Consider the following 13,777-nt stretch of genomic DNA (forward strand, 5'->3'; position numbering starts at 1 on the left):
AGGGCATTTCAGACTGTGATTTAAATGAATCAGTGTAGATATAGTCTAGCATGTAAGCTCTGCAGAACATATATTGCTACTAAGCGTTTTCCACCTTTTATAGACTTCTCTGTCCTTCCCCCGAAATATATTGATCAAAAAATAATTTCATCATACTATATCCTTAGAATATAACAGCACATTCACGCAACAATTCAATTTTTCAGGTAAAAAAGACAATCATATTACCCAAAGCTGGAAAAAAAAATTAAAATGTAATTCATTTATGAGATACCATGATAGTACTATATTGTAACGGACGTATCTTTTTGGACATATTGCTCATACCTGCTTTTATATATACCAGAGGTGGCAAACACATCGATCGCGATCGACCGGTCGATCGCCACGTCTCGAGCAGTCGATCGCGTCTGATGTTGAATGAATTTATTAACATACCCCAAAAATTGCTTTGAACCATTTCGGAGTTTTAAAACAGGAAGAATACAGTAAACGTATACAGCGCGTGTGTCTTGACCAGGGGTCTTAAAACTTAATTTACCTGGTGACCGCCGAGACGGAGCCTTAGTGAGTCCGGGCCGCAACCGTTTTTTCACAATAAAAGCATTAAACTTAAAAAGTTAAATCTTTTTCACTGTATTTCTATACGCAAAACATGTCAAAAATGTAAAGTGTGTAAGTAACTCCGCGATGGACCTTTCCCCGAGCATCTACTTCCTTGTTTATTCCGTAACATGGGCTAATCCGCAAGACGCAAAAAGTGACGTAACAATAGACTTATTTGCATACGCTCAGACATTTGTCAATCAGAAATATTTTCAGGCATGTTTGTAAACATTACCTCGTTTTTGCATGCTATTTGTTAGTTTTAGGTTGTGTTTCAGAAATTCAAGTATGAATCAAAGAACTCAATGATCATTCTGATTGATTGGGCGTCGTGGCTTAATTGCTGCAATCAAAAGTCTAGAAATAGCTGTGATAAACTTGGCTAAACTTCTCTATCGGTACTGTTGAAAAACAGGTTGTTGAATGTTTTGAATCGAAACGATGACGTGAAACATATAACCCAGTTTATAGGCTTCAACTCGCGAAGCCACCTCTAAAATAAGCACCAAGAATTTGCAATGGTAAAGTATAAGAAAATTTTCGGGGTGAAAGGTCCATCGAATATCATGCCTACAGGTACGGTACTAGTAGGTTACCGTACCGCATATTCCTTTTGGGGAATAGATTATAAAATATTTCGTTTTTCTCTACTTGTCCTGATCATATATTAAATGCATCAATCATTCTAACTGAACTGAGTGACTTGCGGGCCGCACTAACATTAAACTTTCGTACCAAGGCGGGAGCCGCAAACTATCGTCCTGCGGGCCGCGAGTTTGAGACCCCTGGTCTTGACTGACAAACGAATATGCAATTAGCTTCTGCAGTATGCGAAAGTAGATGTCTCACTCCAAGCGAGCAAAGAATATCCCTATGAGGAAATTGTAAATTAGATACTGAAGTTTGAGCAGTCCGATACATTCATCGTTTGAGAATATTCATTTTCACGGTTTAGATCACTGTTTCTCAACCAGGCGCCATGGCCCACCTTTGGGCCACAGAAACATTTTCAGGTGGGCCACATACCCATTGAAAATTTCTAGAGTTATTGATAAATCACTTTGATCGTAGTAGCAATGAATGATGAGGCTGTTTTTGCCACTGAGTGTCCAATCTCATTTTATTTATTAAAGTTGAAGTGTATATCTTTATAAAAAGGATTTTTTTTCTATTTTTCCCGTGGTTTTTTCATTACATGAGTAATTTAATGTGCAACAACAATTTTTGTGCAAAATAAGTGGGCAATAAATGAAGAAAAGGTTAAGAACCACTGGTCTAGATATTACTTGAATACTTGACAGGGTTTCTTGAGGCATTTCTAACACTTACGATTAAAAATTAGGCAGGCCATATATCTGAATGATTCGAATAAATCTTAAATAAATGATGAAACATTTACTCCAGGTACAATTAAATAATCAAATTAATAACTTCAATGGAACATGAAAAATAAAAAATTTGTGTCGATTTTATTAAGAATTCGCCTAGTAATAGGCCTAGCCATTCGTTTAAGTGTATGACCTTATTACCGATCAGTCGATCGCGAACTATTTTGAAGATTTCTGTCGATCGCGGCCGAAAGCAGGTTGGCCACCTCTGATATATACCATGGTCCATGACACTGTGAATATGCCACACTTAAAACATCTGAACTATACTTATACAGAATTACACTTTTAAGTTTCACCCTTGATAGAATAAAATAACAATCTGAATAGCATATTTTACAAAAAATAATAAAAAATTCAAATACTTGCGGTAGCACTGAACAAAAAAAACAAAACTTTGTAACTACACATTTTGACGTTTTCACGCCTTCTTAGTTTAAAATGAAATCGGTCTCCAACTTATGAAAATTCGAAAGAGTATTCGGGAAAAGTCCCACTGCTAGGCCACAAAAACATTTACAATTGGGACAAATTGCTAAACCACGTGGGCCAGATAAATTTGGTTTGATTTGTGGCGCCAAATAGTTCAATTTGGATTGTATTGACAATGACTGAAAGGTGATTCTGTTTCGTTCTAATTATTAAAGTGCAAGTGTCTAGTTTTCGAAAAGAAGTTTTCGCTTTCCTTGTACATTTTCCGTTGCATGAAAAAGTTAATGGGGCACAGGATTTCTGTGCAATAGGCCACAAAGGAAAAGAGTTGGACATTACTGGTTTAATCAGCTCATCCACACATCACCTGTCTTTGGTTGATGAGCTATTATAATAGTTTATGAAGTCTTTTCATGACTCTTCATCGCAGCTTGAAGACATTTTCCAACAAGACAAAAATAAAAGTCAGTAGGAGAAAGCAACGAATAATGAAAATGATGATCCAGTATGATTATTGAGGGGTTGCCGCCACATGTATTATCCAAAATTTGAGATACATAATCCAAACACGTATGGTAGCTCAAAACGTAAAGCACAAACTCATAAACTACCTACTTTACAAATCATAAGGCACACCGGTATTAAGGGGCAATGATAATAAATTGCTTAGATTTGATTTTCAACCATTCATAAGGTGCATCGAACTATAAGATGCAAACATTACTGGTACTGTTTTAAAGTTTGCAATATAGCATAAAACACTACCGGATCGATACATTATACGACTTGTAGGGCGTGTAGGGCGCACAATCCATTTTTGAGAAAATAAAAAAATAAAATATTTAAAGCGCGCTTTAAGGTCCGTGAAATATGGTAATCGTTTCGGCGTTTGTATAAACGAATTCTTAGTTTGGGTCAAAATTGAATATCCGCCTTATGACAATTTACAGATGACTCCGAGACATTCAAAAAACCAATTTGGACTCAGATTCTTAGTTGAGTCAGTAAAGTTTGACTCCGTGTGTTTTTGTCTATCAGCCTATCATCAGCTGGTTTCAGTCAAGAGTGAGTAATAACTGGAGTGTATAATTTAAAAGTGTATGGAGTTTTTTCGTAACATTCATCGTCGTTTATTGAAGAAACTTCTCAAGAAAACAAAAAATGCACACAGCAACCGAAAAATCAATATAGCAAACATGCTCAGTTCTTGAGATTCTGTCTGACGGATGCGTGGGGATTCACAAGTTACACGTGGCGGGGAATAGCGTGTTCCATTCCATAGTCTAACTCCACTTCTACTAGAACTCATGGAAAACTCGTTAGACCTTGTATGGTGCCTGGTACGGGCTACATTGGGCTGATTGTGTTTGTCAATCAAATTATCTGATCCTCTACGAATTCGTATGTTAATTCCATCATTCTTTGTTGTAAATTTTTCTTCTGGCAATCGAGATTTGTCCACAAGACGAACCTTTACTTTACTCAGGAAATAATGATTTTCAAGTAATTTTAGCAAATGAAGTCTTCTGTTGTCCAGTGACCAAAATTTATTATTCATTTCTATGATTTTTATAAGTGGTATGTCATCAACGTTCAGTTCTCTTTGTAAAATTTTTCTCACAACATCTTGTATTGTATCTCCGTTTTGAAAGTATGGTAGAATAGAATCCTGGGTGTATCGAACATCTGATGGGCGAACCCATACTCTTGATTCTTTTCGATTCCACATACTATACATATAATAAACTTACGACAAGCCAAAAGTACAAAAGATTTGTTATTCTTGTTAAAAACACGTTTAGATATTCACCTGACGTACCCCACAATCTAGTCCATCCATTTAAACCGACAACTGGTTAACTATTCCCATACTCGACATGTACTGGTAACCGGACGAGAGTCCTTGACATATGATAAGGCAGACTTATCACTTTTCCTCTACCCGAATTAAATAGAAAATTCTCAATTTTCTGAAAGTTCGATCCTACTAGCCGTTTTATTATCATACTAAGTCATAAAGAGTAATCTGATCTGTGAATCTTTTGTCATTGGGCTTCTTTCAGTATCTCATCAGATACGTGCGATCTAATCTTGTTGAATTTTTTATAGAACTTTTAATGCAATTAAATGAGAAGAACAAGCCGGTAGGCGCCCAGGATTTCAGCTGATAGTTGAAGCTCGCACTCAAGCTACCGGTTATCATACCTAGAAACTTGAGGATCTATAACAGACGTGGGTAAACTACGGCCCGCGGGCCAAATCCAGCCCATTGGGTTATTTTGATCTGGCCCGCCTGATGCTGCCACAACCAAACGGAAATCATACTTTGATGTTTTAGCTAAACATATCTCAAGAAATTTAATTCTGGCGCGAGGCCTATTGTTTTCCACTGTTGCTTTTGTAACACTGTAAATATTGTTCATAAAATGTAACTTTTAACGTCAAAATTACATGGTTACAGTGACTGTAGGCAAAATTTTTGGTCCCTAATCCGAAAATCTTGCCCACCCGTGATCTATAACGTCAGCTACCAGTTCATTTTAGGTTCTGCGCGTTTCGTAGACATTCTCTCCTGTAGCTAATGGTTAAAATAATGTTCGCTAAAATCCCTAAAGTTTCTCCAGTTCATGGAATATCGAGACGAAAGACAACTTGTTCGAAAGAGTATTTTTTTCTGCGGAAGGTAGCATTGTATATCGGTCCAGCCGTTAAGTCGCCAGAGCTGGACACACAGACAGACAAGCCGTTAGGCGCCCGATATGGATCTCCGCTATCGGCAGAGTCCGCGTCATTCCAGTTTACTGACGGGTAATACGGAGACGCCATTGTACAGAGAAAATTGTATCAAAACTGCCAGTTCATTTTGAGCGCTGTGCGGGTCATCGGTATCCGTGTGCAATGTTATGCCGTGGCTAATGATTGAAACATGTTCACTAAAATCCCTAAGGATTTCTTAATTTATGGACTATACAATGAAGAAGACTTGTTAGAAAGAGTATTTTCCTCCGCGGATGGTATCATTCTCGGAATTTTAATATTCGACTTGGCTGACGAAAAAATGGCGGTAATTTATCATAAAATGGGAATATTTTCAAATTAGAGCGTTTTTTGCTGCTGCCATGAAAATGAGACACAAATCCGGACTTCCGGTAAAACGCACATAACTAGGTTGACAGTATAACCTACGGGTGAAATTTCCTCTAGATCGGTCCAGCCGTTAAGACGCCAGAGCTGGACACACAGACAGTCAGAACGACCGATAATAAGGTTCTTCTATAGCGGAGATCCAACAGAACAGTAATCGGTAATTATTGACTCGATTAATTTTATGTGAATTAACTTGCCTTTTATGTTATATCTAAATACTAACGTAAATCGTAACTTGGCTGGTACGTAAGTCTCGTAAAAACGTTTTCGTCCCGCGATGAATTTCGCGACCCTGAAAAGGTTGGTGACCTACATTAAATATTCTACTACATAAATTTCTAATTTGGTCGTTGCGGACTCATTTGAACGCTCTGCGGACTCATTTGAGACCGCGGACTCGGGTTGGGAAACACTGTTCTAAGCATTGAGCTGCAAAGCTAGTAGTGACTGATATCAAGTATAGTTTTAACGTATTTTTACGCCTCTTATTTCAGGGTCTGAATATATTCAAATCTAATAATTGACTCGGTTTAGCATCTTATTTACTTATCGATTTTAATCGGTAAGTATGTTAATAGATATTTGTCTGTCTGTCTGTTAGATGCACGCGATATCTCACGAAAGCAAGATTGAATCTGCTCCAGATTTTGCATGTGCATTCATCATATGTCGTACCAGAAGCCTATTTTGGATGGATTATGTCGTATAATTAGCGAGTTATCAATTAATTAGTGATGGGACACAAGGTGTCACTATAGAATAAGAGCGCTGTTTTGGGGGATCGCCTAACTTTCGATCGATAAGTCTTCGGTCTCTGACCAACATCTCGTTTTGATTCTTGTTGTGTTTTATCTGAAATGAAGGAAAGCGCCCAGGTCGTTTGGCGGTGGAATCCTTTTTGTGAATAAAAAAAATACTTTCAACGAATACCTTTCATATCGTTCCCAGATATAAGCCACGGTCTTTGCCTCGATCGTTAAACCATGAGTGACGTGTCGGCTCAAGATTTGAACCCTGTGTAACTGACATCTTGTACTCAAACAGCAAATTTTGGTTAATTTATATCTGGTTTAAAAAGATCATCTTCAAAAATATGATTCATATTTGAGCCTATACAGAGCATAACAACATTGACGATGCAATGCTCAATAATTTATCAGCGACTCCTCTATGATCGTCTCCGCACTGGACATCATCGCTTACCAGATGCCACTCACTGCAAGTCATACGTATAAAGGTTTATCTGCTCAGTAATCTCAACAGCTATATCTGTCATTTGAGCTCTTGTCGGTTCAAAAATTGTACTGGCTGGGTTTACATTTTATGAGGTTGAATTTTTGAATTGCCTGCCCCGATGCCAACCTAATTACAGGTACCACGTAAAATACCTACACGAATTCCCCAGACGAAACGTAATAGATTGTATGCTTTATGTCGCTCATTGCGCACTGATCCAATTTGTAATCGAGAAAATGGTTTCGATTTGAATATTTGAGCCCTGCGTACGGAGCTAGAAATCACCTGGCGTAACATTTCATGAGAAAGAGATAAAGCACAAATATTGTGCTGGGCACACATATTATGCCATTCTGGAAAAATTTAGACAATGCTCAAATATATAGATACGAAAGCCAAAATGAAGTAGATATTCAATTTTTCACAGTACCTGTACCCGACCGTAGTCTTACCGACCTCGACTGAGCATCATATTGCAATGATCGCGAACGCGAACTCAGAATCGCAACGAGGTGCGTAATTTTTAATTTTAACTTTGTGTCTGACAAGCTTACAAAAATCGATTGCCATTAGAAAAAAATACTCATTGTCATTCGAATAGTATTGCTGTTAGAATTTATCGTATTTAATGTTTTTTATTGGCAATTATGATTCAATTTGTGCCTATCGAATAAAAATGCCGCTTGAAAGAGAGTTAGCCCAATACAAAACCTTTGACCTTGAAAATGAATAGCCCTGTAGTTAGGAATGAAATAACATAATTTAAAACCGAGACATTATGCGATATTACTTTTATGTGTTCATTTATAATGTTGCGATGGAATACTTTAAATAAATATGCAATGGTAGTAATCATTGAAAAATGATTTAAAACTTTACCTATAATAATATTTTACTTAAACTGGAATAGATATTAGATATTGAAAGAGCATGCTCCATTGTAAGACAAATGCGACAAGTGCAAACATGTGTGGGACAAGTATGCAACGTCATTTTTGATACATCCTGCCAACAGTGTATCAAGCAAGACACATGAAACACCCACGTTGATTGATTATTCCACGTAAAAAAATGATTAAGGATTAAAAATGTACCGCATCAATTATGTCTTTGATTTTTAACAAAAAAAATTTGTTTTAAATTATTCGAGTTACACAAATATATTTGTGCTAGTGGTAGCAAAATTCTTACATCACCCAGAATCGCTGTTTTTCAATCTTGCTTTGCATCTTTTCATTAGGGTACAGGGGAAGCATAGGCAAGGATAAATAATTAGCGCCAGAATCACAATGAACAAAGCAAAATGACGCTCGCATCAGTTTTTGATCCCTTCGACATTTTAGCCCCTATTATTTTAACTGCGAAACTCCTTATTCGGGAGTGCTGGAAAGATGATTTGAAATGGGACAAAAACTTAGATAACCTCAGGAAGAATTCTCGGGAAGAGTGGACCGAATCATTAAAACAATTGACTAATTTCCATGTGCCTAGACCAGTGCTCTTCAACCGGGTATACGGTGTACCCAAGTGTATACCGAACCGTAAGTTTGGTATACAACCAGGGTTGCCATACCGTGCTTATTTCTAAGATTTGTGCTTATTTTCTAGCGTGTGTCTTATAAAGTAGCGATGTGCTTATTTCTAAGAAAAGTGCTTATTTTTGAGTTATGTCCTTATTTTGTCTTAGAAACATGGATGACTTGTTTATGTTTTGCGTACAAAGCTTCGGTAGAAACGGGTGACTATTTTTTTATGTTATACGCAACGCGTTTAATTTAAAATTATGTGTTAATGTTATTTATTAACTAATTTGTTACCCACATTTTGGGTTAGATGGTTGTGCATCTCATTGAATATGCACAGACGCCCTTTGGGTTGTTGTTTCCTGTGGAAGATGTTGAATGCTTGATGTTTATTGTGTGTACTTACTTTTAGAGGTTGCGTGTGGCCGGTATTTAATGGTTTTCCATGGCCTTGCGCGATTTCGAGGCTGTATGCAACCTTGTTTGAAGCGACTTCTAATAATAAAAAGTTGGAGTGCGGAAGAGACTTGTGCATGATTCTTTTCTCATTTTCAATCTCTCCTCTGCCGTTGTTAAGTACCCCAAAAATAGACTTTAGACACCCGTGCTTATTTTTGGCTCTAGGTCGATGGCAACCCTGTATACAACTGATAAAGGGTATACGAAGGGTGTACAGCCTGAGTCAAGGATTCTAATTCTTTGGGTTGGGGATTTCGGCTCCTATGCATTTCGTTTGATTCAAGTTGAACAGTATTCCCGTTGACGCTAAGGCCGCCAGTCAAATTTATAACTTGCGGACACTAGCCTATTAGATTACATGATGATATCGCAGTACGATATGCGCTTAAAATTTAATGTTTATTTAAGCCTTATATAAACATTGGTATTTGTAAAGTATACAAAGTTCTTGAAATATGGTAAAAGGTATACCACGATAAAAAAGGTTGAAGAACACTGGCCTAGACAATATTTAGGCGCCTCGAAAACTGCTATTTATGAGATTTTCGATGCGTCTGAACAAGCTTACGTCGCAGTGGCTCACTTGCGTGCCAAGAAATGTCAGTGTGTGAATTATAGTTTGTCGATGGCCAAATCAATTGTTTCTCCGATGAAATCTATGTCCGTTCCCAAATTAGAGCTGCAAAGTGCTTTATTAGCCGCGCCCGATATTATAAACAGTCGTCCTTTAACTTCTATTAGCGACAACGTACGTGATCCAGCTCCCCTCACGCCCAAATACACCTTTGGATCAACAGTGCATCAGAGAAGATGGAGACAAACCGAAGCAATTTCGAATCGCTTCTGGAAGCGCTGGCGACGAGCGTATGTACCAATGCTGATGACTCGAACAAAGTGGAAAAAAGAGAAGAATTTATTGATAGATGATATCGTAATTGTAGTAATTGATGTAGATGACGACGTGCCAAGAAGACGTTGGTTACAAGGAAGAGTTACTTTTAACCGGGTGTGTGTAACTACCGTCAAAACAGCAGGTGTGGAAATAACCAGACTGGTGACGAAACTATGCCTCCTGGAAAATGAATAACCCCTTGAAGGGTTATTGGGGGCGGCTGTGTCGGCGATAGAAGTTTCTTTTCAGTTGATAATATTTTGAACGCTGTTCTTCCTTGTGTTCCGACCGGCTAATTTTTATCGATAATTGCTTTTCTGTTTTGACGCGAGTTTCGCGGGCTTTACTGCATCCGACGTGTCACGCGTGGCTCTTGCATCTCGACTTTACGCGTCGTAGGACGTTCTTGTTTAATCTTGTTATGATGTTAGTGGTGTGGTTTCGCATTATCCGCTTTATTGACTTAGCGTGTGGGTGGAATTTGGTCTCGTTAGGTAGAACTGTGGTGAGGGTATCGTAACCGGGGCCCCGTATGACCATCGTCGTCATTTATTGTTTTAATTGTTGATGTATTTTATATTTCATTCTTATTAACTGCTTTCTAAATTTAGTTGCTATTTTTATGCCAATAACGTTATCGTTCACGTTTCCTGTCAGTTTCTTGTATTCAACTTTGTATCTTGTATATTCAACTTTGTCAGATTTAGGCACACAGATGTTCCATGTCATACGCGTTTGACGCAAGCAAAATGACGCTCGCATTAGTTTTTATTTCAAGTCTGAATTTCCAATCTCGCCTGCTTTCTACTAGGGAAAGGTTCTACTTCAATAATTTCAAAAATGCTATTCCCGCTTCCATACCATTGAACGCAATGCAAAGTAGTCACTGACAAGTAGAGAGAATGACCATGTCTCCGTTATCATACAAATACATAAATATATATATTTCCCAAGCTTTTGCTTCATTGTGCTTGTTTGCCTGAATGGCTCATAAAAAACGATTTGTTTGATTGCTGTATTGTTTGACAAACAAAATCTTCCAAATTTAAATGAATCAATCATTATATTACGCAATGTTTGGACATCATTATCTCAATATTTATTAGTTTGCAATGTAAATAGACACAAAAAGTCATCTGACAGTACAACGGATAATCGTTAAAGGCCAAGCAGTTGTTTAGCGAGTTTGCCTCATTCAGTGAGCATATCAAACAGAACAGTGGTTCCCACTATTTATTACCACAGCTTATGGCGACTCATCTAGTGATATTTTACAATGTAATTTTATTTTTGATAAATGAACACAGAAGACCTCTTCCAAAAAAAAAAAACATAGTGTTATTCTTCTGAGGAAAATAAAACTAAATCCTGTCTAAATTTCGGGGAAACACGGTAAGAAGTAAGAAGTGCTGTACAGTGTACGAAACTGCTATACACAAAAAAGCCACATTCTTTGTGTAGCAAATTTTTGTTCCTTTGAAAAGATCGTAAAAAGGAAACTTTCACAGGTTAGGATTTAAATTAAATTTAATTTCTTTTGTTTTTTTTAAGATTTACGTATTCGAGTCGCCACCGATCCTAATAGCCAGTATAATTAATCAAAGATTTCTACATCTTTTCACGACCCACTAAGATTCCTTTTGCGACCTACCAGTGGGTCGCGAACCATAGCTTGGGAACCGCTGAAATAGAATATTTCAGGTTTATGTCAGAAGATAGAAATTGTGGGCAAAGCTTTCTATTTATCCGTATAGTTTATTCAGGTAGGACTTATAAATAATTGACGTTATAAAGACTTGGACTACTAATTCAATAGGAACGATGGCAAAGTGCTATGATTAAACAAAGGTTAAAGCTCCAACAATTTACAAAGGACAGAAAGGGACAGTCGTCGAATGGTAAAGAGCGCTTGGTTAAGAGTCTAAAAATACGATATGACATAAAGTCTACATTGGATATATCAATATTAAACTTATCTTTTATAAACCAGTAACCAGGGTCAAAAATTCTTACAAATATGCGTTGGATTCAATAAAACAAGCTGCCATACTGATACAATATGCATCCAAAAGGGGAGTCTCGATTCGAATTCGAGTATCGTATTCCTTATTAGTTCATGCATTTCATACGAACACCAGGATATACATTTCTAAAGCGTTACTTCAATACGCTTCGCTACACAAAAGCACAACCCACGACGGCAAAGTAAATGTTCACAAACGATACGACTTTGAGCAAGTAGTTATTGTTATAGTTATTGTTGTTCCTCTTTTTACTAGGTAATTAGGCTAGGCTATGATTTGTTGGCTATGCCTTTACCATGCACGACGTAGTTACGTGAATTCGTGGATTTCCCGACCGCATTTGGTAAGATTTTTTAGTCACAGCTTTTATGTACTAAGAGAACAACAAGCCACCAGACAAGCACATGCCAATTTCTATTTTCAGCATCGATGGCATAACTTAGTGGTGCAGTATATTGAACTAAATGACTAACAACTTAAGTTCTGGATTTTTCGTAGTTTGCCCATCCCTGTTTTACAACAACATGTCAAATATGTGATAATAACTTGTAATTCAGCGTTTTGAAACTTCAATAAAATATTGTTCATATTGATAATTAATTAAAATATACATGCAGTTGGAAATTTAGCAAATTTATTTTACAGATACATACAGTTGGAAATTTTAAGACAAGGCAACGAGACAAGAATTAAATAGGAAATCGATCCGACCAAAAGAATATGGCCAATAGGAAGCCAAAATGCCAAGAACAAGACAACCCAGCAATATACCCTGAGTGCGATCATGTACAAGATTGCCCAGGAGATGATGAGGTACGTTTGACTGTACGCTCTACATTTGTCGCTTCAAAAATATGTGTACCTATATGGAGGTAACTAATTTTGTTCGCTTACTTTACATCAAGTTGTGTGAGGGGACTGAAACCTATGGGCAGGGGGATATTCTCTTGGCTAACACAGACATTCCTCGATCTTGTAAAGAAACCAAAATAAGGAAAATCGGAATGAAATTATGGCCTATCCCAAACGTGGTACACACACTACGGGTGTATCTTATATTTTACGTTGCCTACTTTAGCATTGAGCAAGGCCTTGATATCTCACTTTCAAAAAACTAGCTTCTCGGGTTTGTGAATGAATATTTTCGATTTTCGTCTGTGTTATGATAGCAACAGGATATATCTAGTTTAAACGGCGTTTGATGGCAGGCCCAGACCGACCAGTTAATCGACCAGTTAAACGACTAGTAAATTTAAACGACCAGTGTACGACTATAGTTGAATATACCGGCGACTAGTGTCACTTGTATCACATTTCTATAAACAATTTTTTGAAACCATATCGAATAAAAATTACCGAAAGTTACGAGCAAAATATACGAACACTTTCATATTTATTTTGGTGGTGTTTTATACTTTGGGTTGAAACACTGTGTTTTAAAAAGAATTATGTTCAAGCCGCATCTTTGGGAATGGCATATCTATTTTGTAAAATCTCACTGAGCCGGTGGGCCAGTATTGGCCAAAGATATTCGTTTTCAGGATGTTACATTTTTATACGCTCTTCTTCAGTCAGTAGTTCCTTTTTTTCACCAAGCGGTAAATATACACCGTAAATACACAATGTAAACAAATCGAGAGAAAAGCGCTCGAAAAACGATCTTGTTATTGAGCTGCAACAGCTTAGTTTAATATTATTTTTCAAGCAGATAATATATATTATTAACTAGTTTTAGAAGATATGTCTCAAGTTCATTCAATGTTAAAAACCTTTTTGATTTATTTATATTTAAGTTAAGCTTCCAATTGGAAACTATGCATTCATCTAGTACTCACTGAATTCTATGACCGACCGAGTCAATTCAATATGACAGAGCCGAGGTCAAGCTCATCAAACATTTGCACTTGTCTTGTTCAATACAAAGGTTAAACCCCAAAACAATACGTTAATAACAGTAGCTCCCAACATATATGGCGGGGTATACAGAAAATTGTATGGGAGAAAGGCGCTGTATAAAACAATTATTTAAATGATAAAATTGCAGGCTGTGGACAGGGAAATTACAATGAA

The sequence above is a fragment of the Styela clava genome, chromosome 3 (assembly GCF_964204865.1).
Source record: "Styela clava chromosome 3, kaStyClav1.hap1.2, whole genome shotgun sequence".
NCBI lineage: Eukaryota > Metazoa > Chordata > Ascidiacea > Stolidobranchia > Styelidae > Styela > Styela clava.